Source organism: Stegostoma tigrinum, chromosome 5 (assembly GCF_030684315.1).
Source record: "Stegostoma tigrinum isolate sSteTig4 chromosome 5, sSteTig4.hap1, whole genome shotgun sequence".
In the NCBI taxonomy this organism is placed as follows: domain Eukaryota; kingdom Metazoa; phylum Chordata; class Chondrichthyes; order Orectolobiformes; family Stegostomatidae; genus Stegostoma; species Stegostoma tigrinum.
In genome coordinates, this window is record NC_081358.1 from 36050659 (window position 1) to 36062678 (window position 12020).

General features: G+C 44.5%; 1 pseudogene; it reads left to right on the top strand.

The window, feature by feature from the left end:
- Window positions 1–687: 687 nt before the first annotated feature.
- The window catches only part of LOC125451560 (exostosin-like 3), a 45698-nt pseudogene continuing 34365 nt past the window's right edge, over window positions 688–12020 (top strand).

The following is a 12020-nucleotide window of genomic DNA, read 5'->3' on the forward strand; positions in this document are numbered from 1 at the left end:
GGAAGGCTTTAGATATATGCATCATTGGGATGTCTTCTGGGGAAGGTGGGACCTGCACAAGAAGGATGGGTTGCATCTGAACTGGTGATGCACCAATATCCTGGGCAGGAGGTTTGCTACAGCTGTTCAGGAGGGTTTAAACTAGTGTGGCAGGGGTTGGCAATGGGATTAACAGGCCAGTAAGTGCAGGGAGTGGGGACAAAGGAGAGACTGTGATATGCATGGCGCAGAGCAAGAGCAGGCAGTGGGAAGTCATGGGGCTCAGATGGACTGGAGGTCTGGAGTGCATTTACTTCAATGCAAGAAGTATAGCAGGTAAGACAGATGAACTAAGAGCATGGATTACTGCATAGAATTATGATGTTATTGCTATTACAGAGACATGGTTAAAGGGGGGACAGGATTGGCAGCTTAACATTCCTAGATATCACTGTTTTAGACAGGACAGAAAGGGAAATAAAAGGTGTAGGGGAATTGCATTGCTGCTTAGGGATCACATCACAGCTGTGTTGAGGGAGAACACATTGGTGGGGATCTTGCAGTGAGGCATTATGGGTGGAGCTCAGAAATAGGAAGGGTGAAATCACAATTTTGGGAGTTTTCTATAGACCTCCCAACAGCTCATGTGAGACAGAGGAGCAGATGTGCAGTCAGACACTAGAAAGGTGCGAAAAAAGCAGGGTAATTATGGTAGATGACTTCAACATTCTTCTTATTGACTGGGATTCCCTTAGATCCAGGGCCTTGGACGGAGAACAATTTGTTAGACGTGTCCAGGAGGGCTTTTTGAGGGAGTATCTTGACAATCCAACCAGAGAAGAGGCCACACTAGACTTGATACTAGAGAATGAGCCAGGACAGGTGATCGATATTTTAGTAGGAGAGCATTTTGGGCTTAGTGACCATAACTTCATAAGATTTTAAGCAGTCATAGGTGAGGACAAGAATGGCCCTCAGGTGAGGTGCTAAATTGGGCACGGGCCAATTACATCCACATTAGGCAAGAACTGGGGATTGTGGATTGGGAGCATTTATTTGAAAGCAAATCTATGTCTGGCATGTGGGAGCTTTTTAAAAACCAGTTAATGAAAGTGCGGGATATGCATGCCCCAGCAAAACTGAAGGATGGAATGGCAGGATTCAGGAACCATGGATGACAAGGGAAATTGTAAACTTAGTCAAAAGGAAAAAGGAAGCATACGATAAGTCTAGGCAGCTACAAACTGACAAAGCCTTTGAGGAGTATAGCGAAATCAAAAAGGAACTTAAACGCAGAATGACGAAGGCTAAAAGGGGCCATGAAACGTCTTTAGCAAACAGGGTCAAGGAAATCCCAAGGCTTTTTAAGCATACATGAGAAGAAAGAGGGTAACAAGGGAAAGTATCAGCCCCCTCAAGGACAAAGGAGGGAAGTTACGTGTGGAGCCACACGAAGTGGGAGAGATCCTTAGTGTGTACTTTATATTGGTATTCACTGAGAAGGACATGACTGATGTTCGGGTCAGGGACGAGTTTGTAAATACTCTAAAAGAATGCCAGTATATGGAAGGAGGAATTTTTGGGTATCCTAAATTGCATTATAGTCGACAAGTCCCCAGGACCAGATGGGATCAATCCGAGGCAAGGAAAGAAATAGCTGGAGCATTAGCAGATATCTTCACATCCTCTGCCCATGACCGATGTCCTAGAGGACTGATATAGATTAGGCAATGCTGTTCCCTTGTTTAAGAAAGGAAGCAGGAAATTATAGACTGGTGATCCTAACACCTATGATGGGGAAGCTCTTGGATAAGATACTGATGGACAAGATGCATGCACAGTTGGAAGAAAAAAGGGTAGTTAGTACAGGCAGTATGGTTTTGTGAGGGGAGGGTCATGTCTCACCAAGCTGATTAAATTTTTTGAAGTGATAACAAAGATGGTTGATGAGGGAAATTCTGTGAATATAATTTAAATAGATTTTAATAAGGCATTTGATAAAGTCCCACATGGCATATTTGTTCAAAAACTAAAATCACATGGGATTCGGGGTGGGCTGGCTGGATGGATGCAAAATTGGCTTGGTCATAGAAGACAGAAGGTGGTGGTGGAATGGTGTTTTTCAAAATGGAAGCCAATAGCTAGTGGTGTTCCACAGGGATCAGTCTTAGATCCTCTGTTGTTTGTAGTATACATAAATGATCTGGAGGAAAATATGGGTGGTCTGATTAGTAAGTTTGCAGATGACATGAAGATTGGTGGAGTTGCTGATAGTGCTGATGATCGTGATTGGATACAAGAGGAATTAGATAGATTGGCAACTTTGGCACAGAAATGCCAGATAGAATTTAATCCAGGCAAATGCAGGGTGATGCATTTTGGAGGATCAAATTTAGGTGTGAATTGGACTGTTAATGGTGGAACTCTTAGGAACATTAACATACAGACAAATCTGGGTGTGCAGGTTCAAGTTCCCTAACAGTGGCAACACAGGTGGCCAAAGTGATTAAGACAGCATACGGCATGCTTGCCTTCATTGGCCAGGGTATAGAGTACAAGAGTTGGCAAACCATGTTGTAGCTATATAAAACCCATTTTAGGCTGTATTTGGAGTATCGTCTAGTTTTGGTCACCACATTAGCTGAAGGATCTTGAAGCTTTGGAGAGAGTGCAGAGAAGGTTCGCCAGGATGCTACCCGGTCTTGAGGCATTGGCTATGAGGAAAGATTAAAAAGACCAGGATTGTTTTCACTGAAAAGAAGGCAGCTGAGAGGAGACCTGATAGAGGTCTACAAAATTATGAGAGGCATAGACAAGGTGGATAGTCAGAGACTTTTTCCCAGGGTTGACGTTTCAATTACAAGGGGGCAAAGGTTCAGGGTGAGATGGGGAAAGTTTATGGGAGACGTGCGAGGGAAGATTTTCATGCAGAGTATGGTAGGAGCCTGGAATACACTGCCAGAAGAGGTAGTGGAAGCAGTCACATTGGCAACGTTTAAGAGGCATCTGGATGGTTTTTGGAATAGGGAAGGAATAGTGGGATACGGACTCAATAAGGGCAGAAGGTTTATTTATTAGTTTAGTCAGTACATGACGATCACCACAGGCTTGGAGGGCCGAAGGGCCTGTTCCAGTGCTGTACTTCTCTTTTGTTTTGCTTTCAATTTCCAGAACTAACCTTGAATGTCATAACATTTCAAGAGCTCATCCAAGTACTTTTTAAAAGTTGTGAGGTTTCCTGCCTCAACTACCCTCCCAGACCATGCATTCCACCCCTGCTCACCACCCCATGGATGAAAAAGATTTTCCTCAAATCGACTTGAAACTTTCTGCCCTTCACCTAAAATGATGTCCCCTTGTTAATGGCCTTTCAAATAAGGGGAACGGTTGCTTTCTAGCCACCCTGTCTATGCCCTTCAATCTTATACCATTTATCAGGTCTCTCACAGCCTTCTGTGCTCTAAGGAAAGCAGCCTGAACCTCACTTCATCACTGACTAATTTTACATCTTGCCTGATCTTCTTTTCTCACTGAATTTTGTTGAGTGCTCTACCCAATGGAGGAAATAGTTACATTATTCTCTTTTATCATGATTTTTGTGAAAACAGAGTTTTGGAGTTCTCAATCTACTCTCCATGGAGCTCCACAGGGAATGGGGCATCCCTCGCTTCCAATAAAAAGTTTTCATTTTCTCCTTCTCTACCATCTGTTGCTCCTACTTTTTCATGTTCACTGACTTCTCTTCAGTACTGCCCTAATATTCCTATCTAGCCATTGCTAGGGTATATTCTACATCTTTGCATTTATTTGTTCATGCGATATAGGCATCGCTGACCAGGTCCAAATTTATTGCACATTCCTAAGCGCATACGAGGAAGGGGATATCAAGTCTACAATAGTGGCAGCTGTTACTGTGAAGACATAAATAGGGACAATCATAAAAATATCCCATCCAGATGTAAAACAAAGTGTGAGGCTGGACGAACACAGCAGGCCCAGCAGCATCTCAGGAGCAGAAAAGCTGACGTTTCGGGCCTGGACCCTTCATCAGAGAGGGGGTGGGGAGAGGGAACTGGAATAAATAGGGAGAGAGGGGGAGGCGGACCAAAGATGGAGAGAAAAGAAGATAGGTGGAGAGGAGAGTATAGGTGAGGAGGTAGGGAGGGGATAGGTCAGTCCAGGGAAGACGGACAGGTCAAGGAGGTGGGATGAGGTTAGTAGGTAGGAGATGGGGGTGCGGCTTGGGGTGGGAGGAAGGGATGGGTGAGAGGAAGAACAGGTTAGGGAGGCAGAGACAGGTTGGACTGGTTTTGGGATGCAGTGGGTGGAGGGGAAGATCTGGGCTGGTTGTGTGGTGCAGTGGGGGGAGGGGATGAACTGGGCTGGTTTTGGGATGCGGTGGGGGGAAGGGGAGATTTTGAAGCTGGTGAAGTCCACATTGATACCATTGGGCTGCAGGGTTCCCAGGCGGAATATGAGTTGCTGCTCCTGCAACCTTCGGGTGGCATCATTGTGGCACTGCAGGAGGCCCATGATGGACATGTCATCTAAAGAATGGGAGTGGGAGTGGAAATGATTTGCGACTGGGAGGTGCAGTTGTTTGTTGCGAACTGAGCGGAGGTGTTCTGCAAAGCGGTCCCCAAGCCTCTGCTTGGTTTCCCCACTGTAGAGGGAGCCACACCGGGTACAGTGGATACAGTATACCACATTGGCAGATGTGCAGGTGAACATCTGCTTAATGTGGAAAGTCATCTTGGGGCCTGGGATAGGGGTGAGGGAGGAGGTGTGGGAGCAAGTGTAGCATTTCCTGCAGTTGCAGGGCAAGGTGCCCAGTATGGTGGGGTTGGAGGGCAGTGTGGAGCGAACAAGGGAGTCACGGAGAGAGTGGTCTCTTCGGAAAGCAGACAAGGGTGGGGATGGAAAAATGTCTTGGGTGGTGGGGTCGGATTGTAGATGGCGGAGTTGTTGGAGGATGATGCGTTGTATCCGGAGGTTGGTGGGGTGGTGTGTGAGAACAAGGGGGATCCTCTCTGAGCGGTTGTGGCGGGGGCGGGGTGTGAGGGATGTGTTGCGGTAAATGCGGGAGACGCGGTCAAGGGCGTTCTCGACCACTGTCGGGGGAAAATTGCGGTCCTTGAAGAACTTGGACATCTGGGATGTGCGGGAGTGGATTGCCTCATCGTGGGAGCAGATGTGGCGGAGGCGGAGGGATTGGAAACAGGGGATGGAATTTTTGCACGAGGGTGGGTGGGAGGAGGTGTATTCTAGGTAGCTATTATTCTAGGTATTCTAGGTACTCTCTCCGTGACTCCCTTGTTCGCTCCATGCTGCCTTCCAACCCCACCACACCCGGCACCTTCCCCTGCAACCGCAGGAAATGCTACACTTGCTCCCACACTTCCTCCCTCACCCCTATCCCAGGCCCCAAGTTGACTTTCCACATTTAGCAGAGGTTCACCTGCACATCTTCCAATGTGGTATACTGCATCCATTGTACCCGGTGTGGCTTCCTCTACATTGGGGAAACCAACCGGAGGCTTGGGGACCGCTTTGCAGAACACCTCTGCTCGGTTCGCAGTAAACAACTGCACCTCCCAGTTGCAAACCATTTCCACTCCCACTCCCATTCTTTAGATGACATGTCCATCATGGGCCTCCTGCAGTGCCACAATGATGCCACCCGAAGGTTGCAGGAACAGCAACTCATATTCCGCTTGGGAACCCTGCAGCCCAATGGTATCAATGTGGACTTCACCAGTTTCAAAATCTCCCCTTCCCCCACCGCATCCCTAAACCAGCCCAGTTCGTCCCCTCCCCCCACTGCACCGAACAACCAGCCCAGCTCTTCCCCTCCACCCACTGCATCCCAAAACCAGTCCAACCTGTCTCTGCCTCCCTAACCGGTTCTTCCTCTCACCCATCCCTTCCTCCCACCCCAAGCCTCACCTCCATCTCCTACCTACTAACCTCATCCCACCTCCTTGACCTGTCCGTCTTCCCTGGACTGACCTATCCCCTCCCTTCCTCCCCACATATACTCTCCTCTCCACCTATCTTCTTTTCTCTCCATCTTCGGTCCGCCTCCCCCTCTCTCCCTATTTATTCCAGAACCCTCATCCCATCCCCCTCTCTGATGAAGGGTCTAGGCCCGAAACGTCAGCTTTTGTGCTCCTGAGATGCTGCTGGGCCTTCTGTGTTCATCCAACCTCACATTTTATTATCTTGGATTCTCCAGCATCTGCAGTTCCCAGTATCACCATCCAGATGTCTCACAGTTTGGTATAGCAACTGCTCTGCCCAAGACTTCAAGAAATTACAGAGTTGTGAACATAGCCCAGTCCATCACAAAAACCGCCTCCCTTCCACCAACTCTGTCTGTACTTCCCACAGCCTCAGTAAAGCAACCAACATAATCAAAGACCCCTCCCACCCCTGTAATACTCTCTTCCACCCTATTCCATTGGGCAGAAGATGTACACGTTTGAAATAAACATCCCAACAGATTCAAGAAAAGCTTCTTCCCCACTGTTATTAGACTTATGAACGGGCCTCTCATATATTAGGGCTGATCTTTCTCTACACCTTCTCTGTAGCTGTAATACTATATTCTGCATTCTGTTCTATTAGCCTGATGTACTTACGTATGGTAATGATTTGTCTGGATAACACACAAAATAATACTTTTCTCTGTATCACAGTACATGTGACAATAAAAATCAAATCAAATCAAAATGAGAAATGAAATTGAGAGGTTTCCATAGCTATCAAAATCTGTCAGGCCCAATCAACAGAGTAGAAATTAACCAGGATTAGCAGGGACTGAGGTAAGGGAATCAGCGGTAGGAAGTTGACTACCAGAGCATGCAATCATAGAATCCTTGCAGTGCAGAAAGTGGCCATTTGGTCCATCAGGTTGCATCAACCTTCTGAAGTGTATCCTACCCAAATCCTGAAGACTATCCCACCGAGACCCATACATCCACCCCACCTCCACAATCACGTATTCTCCACTAGCTCTCTTGCATCACATTGCATCTCCTGCATTTGAACAGCTTCAAAGAAGCAATGCCCTAACGCCTTCTGAAAGGTACCTGGGAATAGGCAATAAATGATGGCCTAGCTACAACATCCATAGCTCGCCAACAAATATTTAAATAAATACTTGAATAACATTGTTGAAACACCACAGCTCTCTCTGTAAACAGAATCATTTTCTGGATGCTAAGCTCTCCTCCTCAGTATTGTCAGCTTGTCTACTCTTTAGTGCCTCTTTCTCCTAGGGAGATACGTTGATCTTTTATTCTTGATTACAACATCAAAGCGGGGCCCAACATTGGCTGAGATATTTCTTTACGTCATAAGAAGTCATCACAAACTTGAAGTTACTGCTACTTCAATATTCATTCATGTATTACTTACTGCCATTAATATTTGAAGGGTTTATGGATAAAGATGAACACTTTCCATTGGATGTGTAGATACTAAAAGTATGATGGAAAACAGTAGGTCACACTTACCTTCTCCCTCCTGGTGACATCATTAAATGGCCCTCAGCATTGGACAGTGGCTTCAGTCATCAATGGCCAAGCTCTGCCTTTCAGCAACTTCAGGACTTTCTTCACAGCAATGAGTCTGATCCGTCCCAAGCAGCAGAGCTCTAATAGAATGCAACTTCTTTCACAAGCCAACATGTTGACTTACTTTCTTTCTTCACCTATCTGATTACAGTTTCAATTCGATTAGCCCAATTCTATTTGTTTATCAACAATTTGCATCCTGAGTTAGAGGTCACATGGCACAGTTAACATATGAGATAACAAGGTGTAGAGCTGGATGAACACAGCAGGCCAAGCAGCATCAAAGGAGCAGGAAAGCTGACGTTTCAGGTCTAGAACCTTCTTCAGAAAAAGGGTCTAGGCCCAATACATCAGCCTTCCTGCTCCTCTGATGCTGCTTGGCCTGCTGTGTTCATCCAGCTCCATACCTTGTTATCTCAGATTCTTCAGGTCCTACTTTCTCTGAAACAGTTAACACATGATATTCTTTATCTAAAGGTGGTTTTAGTAGTGAAATTTAAAAGAGAACTTTCGGTATAAACATTACCAACCTCAATCTGTCTGAAATTATGTAAGGTATATTACAGTTTAAACTTAGCGATTCATGGAGCGTTTACATTAATATGCATTTGAAACTGTAGCTGTCAAATAGCTCAAAGATTTAGAAGAGAAAATACTTATGGTCTCAGCAAATAGCACAAGATAAGTATTGTCAGCTCTCCACAAATCTATAGATACTGTTTCACAAACATTTCTCTACTCTTTCAACTATTGATAATGCAATTGATTTTCATACCCCTTCTTAGTTACCTGAAATTGTTTTCTCTCTTCCAATGAAACCACTTAGAATGTCAGACACACAATCTGAGTAAATAAAATGGTTTCGGTGGTTGTCCTCATGATAATAATGATATTTTGGTTACAGTGCGAGTTGAAGCTGAGGTCTAAGAAAGTGACTGATTTCCGAGATTGACAGCGGATTGATTTGAATCCCAGCCATTTCCAAAATATCAGAATCTTTGGTGCAAGCACAATTTTCTCCTTGATTCCCTTCTTTCCTTTAGATTCAAAAGTAATTCTAGATTGTTAGAATGTTGTATCTGATGCTTAGCTTCTGGCTATTGAGGCTAAAGCATAAATGGATAACTAGATAAATGAGAATTAGTCAGCTCTCTGGATAAACTATCATGAGCAAGCAGAGTGCATAGTACTTTCTTTAGAAGAATGACACTTTTTCCAACTGAATGATCAGCAGACAACCAACACAGAGGGCCATGGAGCAGCAAGACATACGCTTCGAGGAGATAGTAGGAACTGCAGATGCTGGAGAATCTGAGATAACAAGGTGTGGAGCTGGATGAACACAGCAGGCCAAGCAGCATCAGAGGAGCAAGAAAGCTGACGTTTTGTGTCTGGGCCTGTCTTCAGAAAAGGACATAGGATTGATGTCCCTATTTCTCTGTTGTACCAACCCTGGGACATGACTGCAGTGTTGTCATGCCTTGAGGAGCTCCTTTGATCTACAACTGTATCCATGCTTACCTTGTCACCCTTCGACCTATTGTCCCTTTTGGCTTTTATTAACTCCAATAGAATGTGGAGTTTAGTTGAACTGCAAGTTAATTGCACTTTTAAAGCTACTTTCGCCTATTTTTAACATGGAGCAGTGGTCAGCTATAGGTTCTAAGACACATTTGAGTCCCATTGCTGGTTCCAAACTTCCAGGTCTAACTTAGGAATTTTTGCCTGTTTATGCACAAACTCCATGGGAGAGTCTGGCTGGCTACAAAGTACTGGAGCTTTGAAAAAAATACAAAGAAGAGCTATTAGATTAATTTAAAACAAAGAGCTAGAAATCTGAAACAGTGAGAGCTTTCTCTCCACAGATGCTGCCAGACCTGCTGAGGTTCTGCTTTTGTTTCTTAATTCCCTACTTAACAAATCTTAGTTACTGAGATAAGTTCACAGAGATGTACAAAGCTAGGGATGATCTGATTGTGGTTTATATGAAGTCAAAGGCTGACTTCCAGTTGACACACTGGTTTAAGTTTAGGTCCAGTGGTAGCCATTTTCTTCAAGTGCTGCCAATAGGAAGAGAACCGCTGGCAGTCCTGTGTTTTTGGAGTCTGGAAACCTGATATAATGGACTTTGAACTGGTCAGTGTCACTCCAACATGATCAAAATTCCCAGAGGGCAGAAATACAGCCCTCCCTTTCCTGATCACAGACAGCACTAGCACAGGGACGGCCAGGAATACTTTAAGGCCTTCAGTACGAGCTGATGTTGCTATCTATCCTGGAGATGTATGAGTGGTGTGGTGGGAGTTGGGGTCAGGGGTGTCACTGGCAAGTATGAGAGAGGGGGCATAACTTTCAGAAGTATCCCTTTTCCCGATGTTCTGATAAGGAAGCAGGTTTACTGAGTGCCCTGTGGAAGCTACAGTAGACCCTTATGTTAACTCCTTGAACAATTCTTGTGATTTACTTTAAGTGATATATGAATAAATCTAACTAAAATCTCAGTGCCTGAGCCCAACATTCCATTATTGGGCACTTCTTACCCTTCAATAAATGGAGAACTATCTTCTGACACCAAGAACCAGAAGTGGGTATTCCTGCATGATTCTCCTCTTGCCATGCTGTCGCAAATCCTGGCCACTGGTTCAGCCAAATAGGCTACAGAGAAGCTGGGGTGGGTATTTAAAGTTGCATAAGGTAAGGCCTAAGCTGGGTGTCAGGAAGTAGGTGAAGAGTGGAACCCTGAAACCAGTTGCTATCTAATTCAGTAGATGTGAATTCCTAACATATCTCCGACAAAGAGTTGAACTCTGTTCTGGTTTGGACAGATATCAGCTTTTACAAAAAAAAAGTGGGTATTACAGGGAATTTAGGACCTACTATGCTGAAAAAGTTTCTACAGTTGGGAGCTAAAATAAAATGCAGAACCTCCAAGGTGATAATCTCAGGATTACTCTCTGGCAAATTGGTGTAGGGTGAATAAAGGCAAGGGGTTAATTGTGTGGCTTCAAGATTAGTGTGGGAAGACTGGGTTTCAATTCATGGCATTCTGGCACCTATACAAGGTAAGATGGAGCTGTTTTGATTCGAAAAGATTCACTTAAACTGTTACCTGTTGAATAACTAAGGCTGGAGAGAGGTGTTTGACCTAATTAGTTGGCAGAGGAGCGTTTGTCAAGAGAAAAAGGATAGGCTTACAAATGAAAGGAGAAGTTAGCATTGCAGGACAACTATTTCGACAATGAAACACAGGAGACAGAAAAAGACAATACACAACTATGAAAAAAATGTGATAAATAAGGTCAAATGGGAGATCAAAAAGTAATAAAGCAAATGTAATGGCTCTTTACTTGAATGCACTTCTTTTTCATACAGAGGGTGGTGTGTGTATGGAATGAGCTTCCAGAGGAAGTGGTAGAACATTTAAAAGGCATCTGGATAGGTATTTGAATAGGAAGGCTGTAGAGGAATATGGGCCAAATGCTGGCGCATGGGACTAAATTTATTTCGGATATCTGGTTGGCAAAGATGAGTTGCACTGAAGGGTCTGTTTCTGTGCTGTATATCTCTATGACTCTATGACTCTAAGGGCACAAATCGAGGTTATTGGGAATGATCTTTTGGCCATTCTGGAGACATGGTCACAAGGAGATCATAGCTGGGAACTGAACGTTCAGGGGTATGTGATCTTTTCAAAACAGGCAAGAAGGGAAGGGTGGTAGGGTGGCTTTGTGAGTCCAGGGCAGAATGTGTATGCCAGTATGGATCAGATGATGTAGATTTAGATCTCTTATTAATCCTACCTCATTACATTTTACATGATCTAAAATAGTCTGTTCCTGGGTAGGTTCTGCAACATATTGGTCCAATAAGCATTCTACAATTTTATTTTACACCAGTTTAAAGATGTATTCCCCCCACTGTGATGTACTATAGAAGCAGTATGTATTATCAACAAGATACATTGCAGCAAATCATTTAGTTTCCATTAACAGCACCTTCCATCACCACTGGAAAGAAGCTCCCGGGTACTTGGTAACACAATCACTTGCCGTTATTGTCCAAGTCACACACATCCTAAATTGGAAATGCATTGTTGCCCTTTTACTGCCCTGGAGTAAAGACCCCCTTCCTAACAGCACTGTTGGTGTATCTACACCCACAAGTAATGCTGCAGTTGAAGAAGACAGTTTACCAGCAACTTGTCAAGTGTAATTTAGGGGGAGGTGATGGTCTAGTGCCATTATCACCGGACTATTAATCCAGGGACTCAGATGATGTTCTACAGCACAGGCCCAAATCCTGCTGTGGCAAGTCGTGGAATTTCAATTTAATATACATCTGGAATTAAGAATCTAATGATGATTGTGAATACATTGTTGATTGCTGGGGAAAACCCATCTGATTCAGTAATATCCTTTAGGGAAGGAAACTCCTGTCTTACCTGGTCTGGTTTACATGTGACTC